Here is an 18,814-nt window from a genome sequence, read left to right on the forward strand (position 1 = left end):
TCTGGCAGCCTGAAGACACATTGCCTCAATTCAAACCATTAAGGCACTGGAGGGCGCCAGTGGAAATCAATCCCAGCAAAGAACAAAAACATTTGGAAGGAGACAGGACAGAGGAAAACAAAAGGAAAGGCAAAGGAAAGCCTTTTACTAAAAAAAAAATCCCTGTAGCTTCACAAGCAGTTTAATTTGTTATTAAAGAAAGTGACCCACCTAACAACTCCAAGGTATACCAGCAGAAACATAGGTGTGCCTGGATCCAAGATCCCAGGTTAATGGAAACACTTGTAAAATTCTACTTTCCTATCATACACAGCAAATAGGTCAGTCAACCTTTAAAGGCAGTTTTTGCCAACAAATATCAGCCCCTGTTCCTCCCTTCACCAACCCTTTGTACCTAACTTCACAGATACTTAGTCATATAGGATACTCAGGTTCGGAAGTACTGCTGCGGATTGCGGTTATTCTTGAAATGTAAAGATATTCAATTCCATTGATTCACTTTTCAAGAAAAAAGGTGTTGAATTATGTCAGCAACTTCAGGTCTCAGCCACTGCTCCCATTTCCTCTTGGACACCAGCTGCTGTTACTGAGACAAGGCTATACCAGAGAAATGGGAGTGCAGGACAGGTGGACTCTCGACAGTCAACGAGGTATGGAAGAGGAGCGTGGCGTAGTGGTAATGTTACTGGATCGATAATCCACAGGCCCAGGCTAAAGCTCTGGAAAGATCTGTTCAAATCCCACTGCAGAAGCTAGTGGAATTTAAACTCAATTAATAGATCTGGAATATAAAAGCTAGGGTAGCAATGATGACCCATGATAACAACTAGCACCAATTGTTGCAAAAAACCTACCTGGCTGACTAATGGCCCCTTAGGGAAGGAAATGTAAAGACATCCATTACCGGGTCTGGCTTACATGCGACTCCAGACCCACAGAGAAGTGGTTACTTCTAACTGCCACCTGCAATAACCTAGAAAGCTCTCAGCTCAAGGGCAATTAGGAACTGAGCAATACTTACTGGCCTTGCCAGCAATGCCTGCTTCCCATGAAATCAAAAATGCAAAAAAAAGTGAACACTCCTTGCGATTATCTACTTTTCACCCACAGAAGAACTCCCTACTGGTTCTCTCCCTCAGTGTAAACATTTACACCTTCGCTGGACCATTCCTTTCCGCCATACATATCCCTGAACCACATGCTCTTAACTTGCATCCTTATTTTTATAATTCATCAGTCTGACTATCCACTTCACCACAAACCTTCCCCATTGTCCTTTCTCCCACCAACTTTCTGAGGGAGGCTCATCACATTCCAACATTAATCCACAGATATGGTGCTTTGTCTGATTTCACTCCAGATTCTGTCCAATTCAGTCATGATACACGAGCTGCTAAGCAAATAGACTCCACCATGCAGCAGATCTTTGAGGTTTACTGACTCCAGTGACATTTCTGAAATGCCAAACAACAGGACGAAGGTTGTGGACAAAAAAGTTGAGGGGCAAGAATGCTTTAACTTGCTGAAAATGATCGTGTTCATAGACAGTAAAAAGTTTCACTGAAAACAAGTTAATCTGTGGCTTAGTCCTCATTGTGTGCTAGTTACAGCCTCAGTTTTTAAATACTGTAACATGTATTTGGAAACAACGTTGCTATGAATTCAAAACCCTGTTCGTTGAAGTGTAACAATGTACTCAAGTGTTTTGCTCCAAGCTTTATTGATTTAAGTTTCCATGATGGTTTAGGTGGCAGAGGGATAGGATGTGATCATAGGATGTGGGAGGAGAATGAGGCGATTCAGCCCATTGAGTCAGTTCCGCCATTCCATCATGGCTGATGTGTTTCTCAACCCAATTCTCCTGCCTTCTCCCTTAACCTTTGATCCCTTTACTAATCAAGGGAGCTGGCGGGGAGAGATCTGACATAGGTGTGGGGCATAGTTCATTTAAAATTGAATCTAAGCTGCACACATTAAACCGGTGACAAGCTGCAGAGTTTTCTTTTAGTTATTTGTTCATGTCCAGTTGTCATGCGATAAAAACGTTAGAAATGCTGTTGCAAACGTAGAGCAGGCGCTTTAGTTCTCAAAACAGTAGCAATAGCAGAAAGATGAAATCCAAAACCTAATGCCAGCGATGAAAAAATATTCAAAGTTTGTGCGAAGATTTGTAGCTCGGGTGCTCATTGTTGTGGTTCTGTTCGCCACAACAATGAAAAAATATTGTTCTGAACCAGATACAAATCCATGATGTTAACTCTTCTATGGTAGCATTTAACTGCATTGGGAGCCATCCGCCGTCTTTGGCTCTATTGTCTTGCGATTGTTCTGAGTTTTCGTCATTCATGAGGAAAGATTTCCACTGATACCTATTCTAAATTTAAGTTCACAATATACTATAGCTTCACTTTCCTGGCCTACTTTGAACTTCCACTTTATCTACAGCATGATTATCCATGAGTGGAGTGGGATGATCCAGTTCAAACCATTGCCTTCTTTCAGATAAGACATCAAAATGAGATCACAATTTCAAAGAAAAGGAAACTCATCCCAGCATCATAATACTCACTCCTTAACTAACTTCACAAAAAGCAGATTACAGAAGAATCAGGAACAGTGCTAGGTCAAGCCCCTGCTCCTCAGGGACACTCCTACATTCAACACGATCATGGCTGACCTTCTGTATTGATTTACGTTCCCATCCAATTTGTATATCCCTCGAATCCCCTAGTTTCCACCAACATCTGTCTTGGATACATTTAAAAAAATGAGCAGCCACAGCCCTCACTGGGAGAGAATTCTAAAAAATTTACAACCTCCTGAATGATGCCTCCTCATTTCAGGTCTAAATATCTCAACCTTTTCTTGAGACTCTGAGTCCAAAGTGTAAACTCACCAGGCAAGAAAAACAGGGTGAAAGCGAGGCCTGCAGATGCTGGAGATCAGAGTCAAGATTAGAGTGGGGCTGGAGAGGCACAGCAGGTCAGGCAGCATCCAAGGAGCAGGAAAATCAACGTTTTGGGCAAAGCCCTTCCTCAGGAATGAGGCTGGGAGCAGAGAGATAAATGGAAGGGGGGTGGGGCTGGGGGAAAGTAGCTGAGAGTGCAATAGGTAGATGGAGGTGGGGGTAAAGGTGATAGGTTGGAGAGGAGGGTGGAGCGGATAGATGGGAAGGAAGATTGACAGGTGGGACAGGTCGTGAGGATGGTGCTGAGCTGGAAGGTTGGAACTGGGGTAAGGTGGCGGGAGGGGAAATGAGGAAGCTGATGAAGTCCACATTGATGCCACGGAGTTGGAGAGTTCCAAGGCGGAAGATGAGGCGTTCTTCCTCCAGGCATTGGGTGGTAAGGGAGTGGCGACGCAGGAGGCCCAGGACCTGCACGTCCTTGGCGGAGTGGGAGGGGGAATTGAAATGTTCAGCCACGGGGCGGTGGGGTTGATTGGTGCGGATGTCCCGGAGATGTTCTCTGAAGTGCTCTACAAGTAGGCGTCCATTCTCCCCAGTGTACAGGAGCAACGGATCCAGTAAATGACACGTGTGAAAGTGCAGGTGAAACTTTGATGGATGTAGAAGGTTCCAGTCTAGTTATTATCTAATTGTTGCTTGTGGGGTTTCATTGTGCAGAGATTGGCTGCAAGATTCCTGATGTTACAATAATCACTATGTATCAATAATATTCTATTCGTTGGTGACAGGGTTTGGAGCATCTGAGGTTGAGATTGGCAAAGCAAAATAAGTGCAAGCTATTTCTTCATGCCCAGAAAGTACACTCTAACTTAAAAGGAATGATTGGAGAAATGGGTATCTGTTCAGTTATCTCACACTGTGGAGATGTGGAGTAATGATGTGGAGGTGTCAGTATTGGGAGAAAGTGAGGACTGCTCATTCCTGAAGAAGGGCTTATGCCCGAAACGTCGATTCTCCTGCTCCTCGGATGCTGCCTGGCCTGCTGCGCTTTTCCAGCTCCACACTTTTCAACTCAGGTGTCAGTATTGAACTGGGATGGACAGGGTCAGAGGTTACACAACACCAGGTTATATAGTCCAACAGGTTTATGTGGAATCACCTGAAGGAGCAGCATTCTCAATGCTTGTGATTTGAAATAAACCTGTTGAACCATAAGGTGATGTTGTGTGACTTCTGATCTTGCCCAAGAAAGAGATTTGGTTTGTTTGTTGGACAGTGTCAAACTCCAATGTTTGTTTACTTGATATGCTACTGTACAGAACCAAACTGCCTTAGTGACAATGTGTGTGTGTGTATAATCACACACACATACAGACATATATTTTATGAATAAAGTATATTTCTGAAATTAAAAATTTATTCCAAGGATCCCAATATCAGATGAGAGGCTTCCCAAATAAAGTGTCACTCTTTATAGAATTCCATGATAACCATTCAACTTCAATTCTGACAAAGAGAACAGTAAACTCCCCCTGACACCTAGGTTTCCGATTGATCCTAACACATGACGAAACAGTTTGTAAATTACAATGTCAGAATACAAATTAATGGCCAGATCAGAGTGGTAATACAATGGGACAAAGTTACTGAACTTAGAAACTGGACATATAAGCCACTTTTGGATGCTCAGTCTCTTCGGATTACAACCTTGCTAAAAGCAGGTTGTCTTTTGAGGTTAGAATGTACATTGAAGAGTTTTTGTTAACCACAAGGTCTCGATATTCTCACTTGACACTGACCAGAATGTCTCATGTGCCTTATTTAAGAACAGAATCTTTGATGAACTAATGCCATTTTCATTAACCATCCACAGAATTTTTTTTTAAATATAAAGAAACACAGCTAGCCATCTCACAACATAGAATCTCTAGAGTGTGGAAGTAGGACATTTGGCCCATCAAGTCCACACCAAAGAGCATCCCACCGCCTTAGACTATCCCTGTAAACCTGCATTTCCTATGGCCAATCAACCAAACGTGCAGAGCTTTGGACTGTGGGAGGAAACCCACGCAGACACAGGGTAAAATGTGCAAACTCCAGACAGACAGTTGCCCAAGGCTGGAATTGAACCCGGGTCCCTGGCACTGTGAGGCAGTGGTGCTAATCACTGAGTCTATAGTTGGTTTTCTTCCAAAGTTTTAAATTACTTCCTATTAATGAAAGCAATGTGGTCAACCCACCCAAGCATAAAAGTCATTCTTAAAATGTGAATTCACTCAGATTTGAAATGCCCCTTTTCCATATTCAATAAGTTTCAACAATAAACAGAAGCAGTTACTAACAATCGTAAACCATATTGTGATATAAAATCACTGTTAGAGCTGAAGTTTAGCAATATTTCCACATTACATCAACCTAGTTATTACATTACAAACAAAAGCAAGTTGGAATATCGCCGCTTGCACACTCCAGGATACTGAAATGTACCACTCAATTTGGGACTGTGGCTTTCTATCTTCAAACGAGTTATAATCGAGAATCTTTTTCTGAAAGCCCAAAAGCTCCTTTAATCGTAACTAACATCAGCTAAACCAGCAATTTGGATATAGGACTCAAATCCCCACCACACCCAAACTGCTCCCAGAGACTGGTGAAAGAAAACAGATTAGGCAGAGTTCCCAATTATGATTGCAATGTGGTAACACTTGCTGGGAATCTCTGGATGGAAGTAGGGTGAAACCCTTCACTGATGCCTTACATTGCCAAGAGAGTGTTTTTTTTCATCATAAACCAGCTTAAAGGCCTCTTATGGTGCAGTGGCAGTGTCCCTATCTCTGAGCCAGGAACTCCAGGTTCAAGTCCCACCTGCTCCAGAGGTCTGTAACAACATCTTTAAATAGATTGATGAGGAAATATCTTCAGGCATGAAGAACGCCCCCTTTAGCAAGGTGCTGGAAATGTGAAACAAACACACAGAATGCTGGAAAAACTCAGCCTGACTGGATTTGCCAAAACAAAAATCAGAGATAATGTTTTGAATCCAGTATGACTCTTCTTGAGATCTACAGAAATTGGTGAGGCCAATCAGAGTACTGTGTACAATTCTGATCGCCCTTCTGTAGGAAGGATGTGGCTTTCTCCCCCTGGAGAATCATAGGCTGAGGAGTGACCTTACAGAGGTTTACAAAATTACGAGGGGCATGGATAAGATGAATAGCTAAGGTATTTTCCCCAGGGTAGGGGAGTCCAAAACTGGAAGGCAGAGATATTAGGTGAGGCGCAAAAAATTTAAAAGGGACCTACGGGGCAACTTTATCACACAGAGGGTGCTGCCTGCATGGAATGAGCTGCCAGAGGAAGTGGTGGAGGCTGGTACAATGCAACATTTAAAAAGCATCGGGATAGGCAAATGAATAGGAAGGCTTTAGAAGAAGATGGGCCAAATGTTGGCAAGTGGGACTAAGTCAAATTGGGATGGGTCAATGTGGACGATTTGGATCGAAGGATCTGTTTCCCTGCTGTATGACTCTATGACTCTAAATGTAACCAACATCACAGCCTTCAAGTGGTGGAAATCAGCACAAAGATGATTTTGAGTAGGATTGCTGACCCAACTCATATTTTCACCACTTGCACGAGTACAGTACCTTCAACCTAATAAAATATCAAGGCATTTCAGACAGACACTGATCTAAGATCTAATCAAAGAGATTTTAGAGTAGTTGACCAAAGGACTACTCGAAGCATTAGATTTTAAGGAGCATTATAAAAGAAAGATTAAAAAAAAAGGGGTTAAGAAAGGGAAATCTAGAGCTATGAGTCAAGGCAGCCAAAAACATGGTGAGGGATGGGAAGTGTAGATTTCTCAAAAATCTGTAGGAAGGTAGAGATAGAGAGTGAGGAACACTGACATGTAAACATCCGATCAACAGGATCCAAATTTTACATTTGAGATGTTGTTAGCTCAGGAACTAGGGTACATCAGCAAGTGCGGGGATGAGAGTGATCAAGGCTTATTGCAAGTTGGGATGTGAGCAGTGGAGTTGTGGATGAATATTTCTGAAACTTAGAAGGTGAAAGTTAGTCATTCGAGTAGTTAAGCCTGGAGGTTACAGTAGTGCATTGCGCTGGCTGCACAGGCTTCCCCAAAGCAGAATTGCAGCATTGTCACCACAGGTCCCCAGGTTTCTGAACCTCATTCAGCTGCATAGCATTCAAGGCAAAAAACATTCTGAACAACAGCTGACTGCTCTAAAATTCTTCATTACAGATTTGAAATCAAGTGACCTGCCTTTCTTTTAAAGCATTACCATCTGCAAGAATTCCAGGCTCAATTTGAGATCTACACCAAATTACCTCAGTGTTGGCTGAAAATTGAAAAGCACAATAAACTGGACATAGGGGTGGGCCAGCATGTTCTCAGAAGGAGAAATAAAACAGAGAGCTCCTATCCCTGCGAGAAAGAGTACGCATATAGTAAAGATATATCAATTGTTCAGGTGGAAATCCTTCAATTACTTAACAGCTACCCAAGTTACAGTCTATGTTCATATCATACTGTAGGAAATCTAATCTAATCTAATCAAGAATGACCATTTCTGGAAAGAACCAGATGGCACATGCAGGAATGTACCCCAACATAATGCAGATTCTTGGAACGTGGAGATGCCTACAGCTGAACAGCCTTCAAATCTTGTGGTATTACCTTGTGGTATTATCACTAAGCTATTAACCTACAGACCCAGGGTTTGAATCCCAGAATTGCAGAATATCTTGAATAAAATAAAAATCGGGAATTGAGTCCAATAATGACCGTGAAACTACTCGATTGTCAGAAAAACCCATCTGGTACACTGACACACTTCAGAGAAGCAAACTGCTGTCCTTACGTGGTCTGGCCTACATGTAACTCCAGACCACATAAAAACATGGTTGAATTTCAACTGCCCTCTGAGTAACAAATGCTGGTCTAGCCAGCAACGCCCACATTTTATGAATGAATTAAAAATAAATTCATCCTCAACGTGCTTTCCCCAATGCAGATGTCTTCAGAAGCATCAGCAGACAGAAACAAGCAAATCCAGACAGGTGGATCAAATCCAGACAGGTGGATCAAATCCAGACAGGTGGATCAAATCCAGACAGTAGCTACACATCAACTACGATCTGCGATTCTAATAAAGGGGTTGAATGGCCCACTCGCACATTCATAACACCATGTGGACATCACTATAAATTTCAGTGCCAACATCATTACATCCAAATGTTGCAAGCAAAGGTATATTATTAAGCAAATTTTCTTCAATTGCTCCTTCCTGTGCCCACGATCAGGCAAGAGTACAACAAAACTGCAGAACTACCATTTAATCAAAACACCCAGCAAATAAATCCTTTGCAGAGAATTGAAATCCCAAACTGTATACAGGTGCATGCATTTTCTCAAAATAGAACAATAAATATTTTCAGCACAGGATGTACGTGCAACAATCAAACATTAATTTCTCTTCCTGCTTTCTTCCCACAGTCTTGTTTCAAATACTGATATATTATTCTCTTGAAACATCCATTCATCACTAGGAAGAGTTAGGATAGGTGCACTTTTATGATTGAGAGAAAATTGCACTCAAAGCAAAAACTGGAATTCAATATGCATGGTGCTTGAAATTAAATTCATGTGTTCAATTCTCCCACCACACACACAAGTACCTCCAGAGCTCAGATATTAGGAGAGAGTTGACAGATATCAACCAGGGAACAGTCACTCGAGTCAGGAGGCTCTGGGTTCATGGCCCAAGATGGACATGCGCATAAAGCTCAAGGCAGCGCAGTGCTGCACTGTCAGAGGTGTTGTCTTACAGAGGAGACATTAAACTAAGGTCTTGTGCGCCTCTCAGGTAGGCAAGACCCCATGGCACCAAATTAAAGAGGAACGAGGGATTTTCTTCCTGGCATCCTAATTAATACTTAACCTTCAAACATCACAAAACAGATCATCTGGTTATTATCACACTGACATCTGAATTAGAATTAGGTTTCATTGTCACATGTATTCAAGTACATGGATGCAGTGAAAAATTTACAATGTCGCCATTCATAGTGCCATCTTCACAGGTAAAATAGTTACAAAATCTTAAGTAAACAAATAAGTTCAACATTTCAGTTCTTGTCAGTATAAAGTAGTAAATAAATAAAGTTTAAAAACTCCAACTTGTGGGAACTTGCTGTGTGAAAATTGGCTGCCAACATTTCCTACATCACAAAAGTGTCTCCGTTTCAAGTATTGCTTTGGTTGTAAAATGCTTTGGAACATCCAGTGGACATGACAGATGTAGTATAACTAATATCGTGTTTTATCAATAACTGAGTCACTGTAACCAGAACATTCTTGCCCTACAATTTAACAACAACTTCATGTCAACAAAATCACATCAGTTGCAAATCCTTCAGGATGTTCCAAGATCAATAAAATTCGACACAAATCCTTCTTAAAGCTTTGCCTACCCTCTTACAAAAATGTACTATATTACCTAATCTCAGTCAGGTCCAGTGGCAGACTTGTTATAATCAGCCACAGTGCTTCTGGATTTGGTTGGGATAAAGGATTTTTAAAAATGCAGAAACTGCACAAATGATCACTAATCAACTGTCCTTGCTGGAAATGAATATAAACAGATAGTGCGGGAGAGGGAGTTTGGAATCAGTGGCTTTGCCTCTTCCCAAACACACACCCTCACTTAAGGTATTGACATTGTAAGGGGATGTTTCAGATTACACTAGCAACATCGAATCATAATCAGCCCAAGCCCACTACAAATCAGAAAAACACACAACTCAGTACATACGAGCACCTGCAGAAGCCCCAGGTGCACCCAAAGATTTATGCCATGTGACAGGTGAAGTATAATGCGGATAAATGTGTGGTTATCCATTTTGGTAGCAAAAACAGGAAGGCTTACTACCTGAATGACAGTAGATTGCGAATGCAGGAGTGGCAATGAAACCTGGGCATCTAAGTACACCAGTTGTTAAAAGCATGCAGATGCAACAAGCTGTGAAGGTGGCAAATTGTATGCTGCCCTTCACAGTGATAGAATTCGAGTACAGGAACAGGGATATCCTACTGCAATTGAACAGAGTCTTTGAGAGACCACACCTGGAGTACTGTGCATAGTTTTGATCTCACCTGAGGGAAAATGTTCTGGGTATGGAGGGAATGTAAAAAAAAAGGTTTATCAGCCTCAATCTGGGGTTGAGCACTGACAGATGAGGAGATACTGGATTGGTTAGGACTAAATTCACTGGAATTCAGAAGGATGAGGGATGATCTCTCAACCTATAAAAATTCTAGGATTAGACAATGTAAATGCAGGAAGGATGTTCCCGATGATTGGAGAAATCAGAACCGGGGTCACAGTCAAAGAGTACGAAGTAGGCAATTTAGGACTGACACGAGAAGAGAGATGAGCCTGTGACATTTTCTGCCATAGAAAACAGCGGTTGAGGCCAAAACATTGAATGTTTTCAAGAACGAGACAGATATAGTTCATAAAACCATAGTATCCCCAGTGTAGAAATAGGCTATTCAGCCCAACACATCCACACTGACCCTCCAAAGAACATCCCACCCAGACCGATCCTACTTACCCTACATCCCTGTAACCCTGCATTTTCCTGTGGCTAATGCACCCAACCGATACATCCCTGAACACTATGGGGCAATTTACCATGGCCGATCCACCTAATCTATGGGCGGCACAGTGGCTCAGTGGTTAGCACTGCTGCCTCACAGTACCAGGGTCCAAGGTTCAATTCCAGCCTCGGGTGACTGTCTGTGTGGAGTATGCACATTCTCCCCGTGTCTGCGTGGGTTTCCTCCGGGTGCTCCGGTTTCCTCCCACAGTCCAAAGATGTGCAGACCAGGTGTATTTGCTATGCTAAATTGGCCATAGTGTTAGGTGCATTAGTCAGAGGGAAATGGGTCTGGGTGGGTTACTCTTCGGAGGATCGGTGTTGACTGGTTGGGCTGAAGGACCTGTTTCCACATTATAGGAAATCTCTAATCTCTAAAAACCTGCATGTTTGAACTGTGGGAGGAAACCTGGAGCACCCAGAAGAAACCCACGCAGACACTGGGAGAACGTGCAAACTCCATACAGACAGTTGCCTGAGGTTGGAATCAAACCCAGGTCCCTCGTGCTGTGAAGTAGCAGTGCTGACCACTGAGCCACCATGCCACCCCAGCTCTTAGGGCTGAAGGGATCAAAGGATATGAGGAGAAAGCAAGAACAGATTACTGAGTTGGATGGTCAGCCATGATGGTACTGAGTGGCACAATAGGCTTGAAGGGTCAAATAGCCTGCTCCTATTCCTACGTTCTATATTTCTAGAGATGCCCCCTTGGGAAAAGTGCCAGGGAGCAACTAGTGAAGCTCTAACCCAACAAGGGATTCAGGAGAGAATGGGAGAGAAGACTGGCAGGAAAAGGCAAACAGCTTGTGTGGAAACAATGAAGCTTCTGATGGTCCATTTTCATCTGGATTCCTGATAATCATTATAAAAATGTGAATACTTGCTCCAGATGGCACAATAATAGCCTACCCTCAAGTCCTAGCATTCCAAATAATAAAATGTAGGTAGCAAAAGTAAGTTTCACTAGCTTGGAAAGTTTAAGTCATAGAGTCACAAGAGATGTACAGCATGGAAACAGACCCTTGGGTCCAACCCGTCCATGCTGACCAGATATCCTAACGCAATCTAGTCCCACCTGCCAGCACCCGGCCCATATCCCTGCAAACCCTTCCTATTCATATAGCCATCCAAATGCCTCTTAAATGTTGCAATTGTACCAGTCTCCACCACTTCCAAACTCGTACCACCCTGTGTGCGAAAAAGTTGCCCCTTAGGTCTCTTTTATATTTTACCCCTCTCACCCGAAACCTATGCACTCTAGTTCTGGACTCCCCCACCCTTGGGAAAAGACTTCGCCTATTTACCCTATCCATGCCCCTCATAATTTTGTAAACCTCTGTAAGGTCTCCCCTCAGCCTCCGATGCTCCAGGAAAAACAGCCCCAGCCTGTTCAGGCTCTCCCTGTAGCTCAAATCTTCCAACCCTAGCAACATCCTTGTAAATCCTTTCTGAACCCTTTCAAGTTTCACAACAACATCTTTCCGATAGAAAGGAGACCAGATCTGCATACAATATTCCAACAGTGGCCTAACCAATGTCCTGTATAGCTGCAACATGACCTCGCAACTCCAGTACTCAATGCACTGACCAATAAGAGGAAAGCATACTAAACACCTTCTTCACTATCCTATCTACCTGCAACTCCACTTTCAAGGAGCTTTGTTCAGCAACACTCCCTAGAACCTTACCATTAAATGAATAAGTCCTGTTAAGATTTGCTTTCCCAAAATGCAGCAACTCGCATTTATCTGAATTAAACTCCATCTGCCATTTCTCAGCCCATTGGCCCATCTGGTCAAGATCCTGTTGTTATCTGAGGTAACCTTCTTCGCTGTTCACTACACCTCCAATTTTGGTGTCATCTGCAAACTTACTAACTGTACCTCTTATGCGCGCATCCAAACCATTTATGTAAATGACGAAAAGTAGAGGACCCAGCACCGATCCCTGTGGCACTCCATTGGTCACAGGTCTCCAGTCTGAAAAACAACCGTCCACCACCACCCTGTCTTCTACCTTTGAGCCAGTTTTGTATCTTGCAGAATCTAAGAATCAAACCAAACAACAATCTCACTCAATCGTTTCTCATTTATGTAAATGACGAAAAGTAGAGGACCCAGCACCGATCCCTGTGGCATTCCACTGGTTACAGGCCTCCAGTCTGAAAAACAACCGTCCACCACCACCCTGTCTTCTACCTTTGAGCCAGTTTTGTATCTTGCAGAATCTAAGAATCAAACCAAACAACAATCTCACTCAATCGTTTCAGAGATCTTGTTCAGCCCAACCTGATTTCAGTATTTCATGATAAAATTACTGATAGCCCAGTAGATAGAGGGGAGAAATTAGAATTACACAAAATAATCAGTTGCATTATATAAAATGTAAATAATTGGTTAATAATAAAGGAAACCAAAAAAAAATGTTACTTTTCCAAGCATCAGCTTGATCTTGTCATCGATATCCTATTCTAGTAAAGACGGATGAGTTTTTTTTGTGCAATAAAACCTTCATTGTGTCATGAACTATTTTGGGAAAGTACAAGATGGGTGGGGAAAAGCTAATACTGAGTTGTAGAAAAGCATACAGCAGGACAATTATACATTTGCTCTTCCAAGACTGGGCTGAAAAGAGAACATTGACCTTTTTTTCATTCTTCTGTGGGGTATGGCTGTCACTGGCTAGATCTGCATCGATCCCAAATCAACCTCAAGGGCTTCTGAACCACTCTTTTTGAACTGTCACAAACTATCTATTGTTATCTTGATTTGGAGATGCCAGTGTTGGACTGGGGTGCACAAGGTTAAAAATTACACAACACCAGGTTATAGTCCAACAGGTTTTAGTCCAACAGGTTTATTTGGAAGCACTAGCTTTTGGAGCTCTGCTCCTTGATCAGGTCCTTCATCAACCACCTATGAAGGAGCAGTGCTCCGAAAGCTAGTGCTTCCAAATACACCTGTTGGACTATAACCTGGTGTTGTGAGATTTTTAACTTTATCTGTTGTAGGTACAGCTACAGAGCTGTTTGGAAGGCAGCTCCAGTATTTTGACTCAATGATTGTGAATGAACAGCAATATGATTCCAAGTGAGGACTGAATGACTTGGTTCCGAGCCTAGGTCAATGCCGGGTAGTCTCGTGAGGTTTAATTCCTTTTTGACTTTTATATAGTGGCTTGGTACAATTGAGAAGCTTGCTCAGCCATTTCAGGGGGCAGTTCAAGATGCGATCACATTGCTGAAAGTCTAGACTTACATGTCAGCTAAACCTGTAAAGGATGGAAGATTCCCTTTCCCAAAGGACATTCACACACCAGATTGGTTTTGATGACAATCAACGTTAGTTTCATGGTCACAACTACAGTGGCAGCTTTTAATTCCCAATGTATTCACTGAAGTTAATTGCACCAGCTACGAATTCCACAGTATGTCCCCACAGGGTTAGGCTAGGTCTCTGGAATTACTGATCCAATGACATTACTACCTCGTCACTGCTATCCCCCTCCTTATGCAAAATAAAGCTCTGGTGGTTTGCAGCTCTGTCAGTGGCACTGGGGATCAACTTGAGATCAGCAACAATGAGTGCTACATTTCAATAAAAGAAGGGTCACTGGACTTAAAATGTCAACTCTGTTTTCTCTCCACTGATGCTGCCGGAGCTGCTGAAATTCTCCAACAATTTCTGTTTCTATATCAAATAGCCTGGTTTAGTCTCACGTTCTCTCCCCATCCTCCTCTCCACAATTCAAGAAAGGCATCATCTTCTTACTGCTCGTGTCACCTTCTCCAATTCCATAATGAGATCTGTGCACTCCTCCAATGCTGGATTTTATTTCACTCCACCATTAGAATTCATGTCATCCGCCGCCTAGATGCAAAGCTGTGGACTTTCCTCTTTAAACCAGTCTAACTCTCACCTTCTTTAAGAAGCTGTTTAAAAACCATCCTTTCAACCAAACGTTTGGTCGTCTGTCTGAAGTTGGATTGGTGTTAAATTTGGTTCAAGAACTGCACAAGATTACAAATTGTTGCTAATTACAGAACTAATAGTTTCAAAGTGCACTGTAAATATGTTAAGGTTTAAATACCGCCAACATAAATAAAAGCACACTGCTCTCGAAGTTCACAGCATTGGAAATGAGAAGGTGAAAACTGAAAAGGAATTCATGTGTGAAATATGAATTTGCCTTTTTCAATTTTAGAAAATTACAAAGCAGCCTTTTTTTTTGCTTTTGCTATATGTTCCTCTTATAAGTTTAACTACGTTTGAACTTTAAAATAAAAGACATTCAAATTTAGTTACCACAACAACGACTTCACCACAAAGTTCTTTATGAGTTTTCTTGAAAATAAGAACAAACCCCAAAATCCTTGGTTGGAAATACACAATTAATACCTAGCCCAAAGATGTGCCTCTTAGACTGCACAGAAAAAAGTACTGAGAAACCCAGGAGTCATGTACACACCTTGAATCCACAATCCTATAAATTACTGTCTATGGATTACAAGATCATGCTTCTAACAGATCCAGAACTTCTCGTTTAAAAAAATATTGGCTGACAAGGAAATAGTGTTAATAGTACTTTGCTCAAACTTCCAGTCACACAGAACGCCAAAACAACAGCCTTAATCAACTGACTGAGAGTTAGGCCAAGGCTTTAGTTTGGATACTGAGACATTTATAATAGGAACAGAAGAACATTAAGCGAAGCAGCGGGAACAAAAAAAAAGATCAGTTACTCAGCTGGTTATCTGCGGCATTAATGTGGATACATAGTGTATCAGCACAAAAAAGATAAGTGAACAAGAGACAGTGTAGCTGAAGTACTGAAGGTGAAATTACAGTCAGAATTAAATCTATCCCAACCTTCACTCTCATAATACAAACAACAATAAAAAAATCGTGATTTAATTGTCCTACTCGGCATTTTTTAAGACGTTAGTGAACACATGGCCCAGCCGAATGCCTCGTCCACACACGTGGAAACTTCCACCTGCCGCAGGAGACAAAAAAACGACTGTTTCAGAGACGTTTCCGATTCCAAACTGACCTCAAAATGACCAACCTCCCAAACATGTGCGAAAGAGGAGTGAGCCGAAGCCGTGTTCAGGGACAATCCAACCCCGCTCCACACACAGAAAGAGAAACAACAACAACAACAACAAAAAACCATACAAAGTGACAGAGTTTTCTTTTTGAAAAAAAATAAATTCAAACACAGACGTAACCTTCGAGGGGAGTAGGAGCTGTATCTGCTGAACCTGCACTAAAGCACGCGTGTTCCGCATATTTATGACCAAATAAAAAACGGGTTACTTCACCATAAAGTGCACACAAAGCAGAGCAGCGAGACACACTGGTCACTCCATCTACTGCAAGGAAAATTAATGCAGCAGCTGGGTACTCCGAGTAAAAGGGAAGTTCCACACACATTTTACACACACTTCATTTACGCACACAGATCAGACACGAATGCAAGTGTATTTATCTATAATCTGACAGTATATCGTGTTATAATATACATCTCACAGATTACAGTATGAATACATTTGTATTTATAATCTGTCAGTATACTGTCTCGTGTCTCATTACAACATGAATGCATATATTTATAATCTAACTGCATCATGTTATCATATAGACATCACAGATTACAGCATAAGTGTATTAATTATCTGTCAGTATACTGTCTTATGTCTCATTACAGCATGAATGCATATATTTATAATCTAATTGCATTGTGTTATCGTATACGCATCACAGATTGCAGCATGAATAAGTGTATTTATAATCTGTCAGTATGCTGTCTCATTATAACATGTATGCGTATATATTTATAATCAAAGTATGGGTTGGGACATCTGGTCGGTATGGATGAGTTGGACAGAAGGGTCTGTTTCCGTGCTGTACATCTCTATGACTCTATTGTATAATACATATCGCAGATTACAGCATGACTATGTGTGTTTATAATCTCAGTACACTGTCTGGTTTAAGCCCGAAACGTCGATTCTCCTGCTCCTCGGATGCTGCCTGGCCTGCTGTGTTTTTCCAGCACCACACTTTTCAACCCACAGTACACTGTCTGTGTCTCATAACATGAATGCATGCATACATTTATAATTTAAGTATATTATGTTATAATACACATCACATTACAGCATGAGTACGTGTATTTATAATGTCAGTATACTGTCTTGTATATCTCATTACAATGAGTGCATGCATATTTACCTATAAATTGTCAGTATATTGTGTTATAATATGCACAGATTCAACATGAATGCCACCATATTCATCTGACAATCAGTATATTGTCAGTTGTAATATAAATCATACACAGATTATAAACACATCAATTCAGACACATGCACATCTGTGCATGGAAACACATACATGTGAAATCAGTTGAAAGAGGGCTGGTACCTGAGACAAATGAGAACTGACATGCCACTGAGAGGGGAGATTTTAAATGTGCAAAAGCAAGTCTCAGCAAATAACAAAGGAACACGTTTCAGTATCTGGGGAACCTTTGTTTTAAACCCTAAAGGATGGGGGGGTGGGGAGAGAGAGAGAGAGAGAGAAAAGGGAAACCTGTTGGGGAAATGATGTTAAAAATGATCCCAGGACAAAGAAACTAAAAAGCCCACTTGGTCAGGGAGGAGAAAAAAAAGTTTAGTGAAAGGATTCAGTCTTGAGGAGGGGGAGATGGGAAATTGAAGATTGTTGGTCCCTTGTTCCAGTCAACACCATCTACACCTTGGAAAAAAAGGGAGGCGGGGTAGGCCTCACGGAGCCTTGAGGTGATCCCCGAGCTCGCCTAAGAACAATGGCCGACCTCAGGCTTCACTCAGCCGGCCTCAGGAGGGGGTTTGGTGGGGGTGGGCAGGAATGAAAATCGCACACAACTGAGGGGAAAAACAGTCGATATCAGAAAAAAATATTAAAAAAAACGAAGGGCGGGGGGGATTGTAGATTAAATAGCAACAATTCCAATTAATAACCATAAACATCAATCACTTTCGGCTCAGCTCGGAGCCAGCACCATGTTTCGACAGGGATGGGAGAGACAAACGCGAATATAAATTACTGTTTTGAAACGGGTGATCGAGTATTTATAATTTGTTTCATATTTCCATCCCCGTCCCAAAGCGGGCGGCGGCGGTTAAACAGATTTGACGGGGCTGTTTGTTTTTCGTTTCTTGACCGACCGTGCGGCTTTCCCACGCGGGCGGCGGCGAAACAAAATTCACGTGTTTTTTTTTCATCCCTGCTTTGTTATGTTTCCTGACCGATCGAGCGGCTTTTCCCGGCGCAGGCGGGCGGAGAATTAAAATAAAGGAGGAGGGGCCCTCCCGCGCACAACGCGGGCCGCTCTTGCTTCTCCCCCCCCTCCCCGAAAAGTGAGACTCACTCTCTTCCCCGCTACCGCCGCCTCGGGCTCTGTGGTTGCCGCCGCGGATTCCGCCACCATTTCCTCGGCTGGTTCGTCCACTCTCTCCTGCTTTGGATCCCATTTTTCGGTCTCACATGATCCCGCAGCCACTTCTTCGTCCCTTTCTCTCGGCTCTCTGCTGGTGGTGGTGGCGGCGGCCATGGAACGGGGGGGGAGGGTGAGGGGGAGGCCTTCCCAACCCCCATCTTCCACCCCCCTCCCCGATGTCCCTCCCCCACACTCTCACTTACCTCACTTCCGCAAGGACGCGCAGCGCCCTCGGACGCCATCTTTGTCCTGGCCACCGCCGGCCCTCCCAGAATCCACTGGGAGAACGTGGATGATGCGGCCAAGGGCCCAGCCCAAACAACACCCCACCCCCCCTGCGTTATAATACACGCACTTGACACTTGTGGCGCTTTGACAGCGTCCCTGCTTCTGATCTAAAAGATCTTAGGTTCGAATCTAGTCTAAGCGGAATGATTAAAGTTAAAAACCACACTACACCAGGTTATAGCGCAGGGTGAAAACAATGACTGCAGATGCTGGGAGCCAGGTTCTGGATTAGTTCAGGCAGCATCTCCAACAGGTTTATTTGGAAGTACAAATTTTTGGAGCGTTGCTCCTTCCAGGTAGCTAGTGGGGCAGCATCATAGGACATATAATTGATAGTACAACTGCTATGATGTATTGAACATACCTAGATTGCTGTTGTCTTTAATCATTTAGAATGTGTTGCAGGTAACATCTCCATTGGGACAACGCATTAAAGGTGTGAGG

General features: G+C 42.6%; 1 protein-coding gene across 1 annotated transcript in view; it reads right to left on the reverse strand.

Annotated features, from left to right (window-relative positions):
- zzz3 (zinc finger, ZZ-type containing 3) overlaps positions 1-18,278 on the reverse strand; it is a 102,511-nt gene extending 84,233 nt beyond the window's left edge. The window contains exon 1 of the mRNA XM_043698689.1: positions 18,014-18,278. The gene's annotated coding sequence lies outside the window, so the exon portion shown is untranslated. The remainder of the gene's footprint in view (positions 1-18,013) is intronic.
- Between the last annotated feature and the right edge of the window lie 536 nt (positions 18,279-18,814).

This window comes from Chiloscyllium plagiosum, chromosome 11 (assembly GCF_004010195.1).
Source record: "Chiloscyllium plagiosum isolate BGI_BamShark_2017 chromosome 11, ASM401019v2, whole genome shotgun sequence".
Lineage (NCBI taxonomy): Eukaryota > Metazoa > Chordata > Chondrichthyes > Orectolobiformes > Hemiscylliidae > Chiloscyllium > Chiloscyllium plagiosum.